Raw genomic sequence first — 275 nt, 5'->3', positions numbered from 1 at the left:
TATACAGCTAGAGGAAAAATTATATAAATATGAAAAAATACCAATAAGCACCCCCAAAAATGGGCTAGAAACGCCTATGGGTTGTGCACATTTACACATGTTGAACAATGGTAGCAACCTTATATAGTTATTTAACAAACTCAGAAGGAACCCTTCTACAAACAGCTGGAAGCAACACACTAAACTGCAGCTCTTCTTAATGATTTACCAGCCCCTGGATTACATTTATTATCAGTCTTATTAATCTGACGTCGCTCTGTCTTCATCAGTTACAG

This window comes from Acanthochromis polyacanthus, chromosome 7 (assembly GCF_021347895.1).
Source record: "Acanthochromis polyacanthus isolate Apoly-LR-REF ecotype Palm Island chromosome 7, KAUST_Apoly_ChrSc, whole genome shotgun sequence".
Lineage (NCBI taxonomy): Eukaryota > Metazoa > Chordata > Actinopteri > Pomacentridae > Acanthochromis > Acanthochromis polyacanthus.
Note: the sequence above shows the minus strand (reverse complement) of the source record.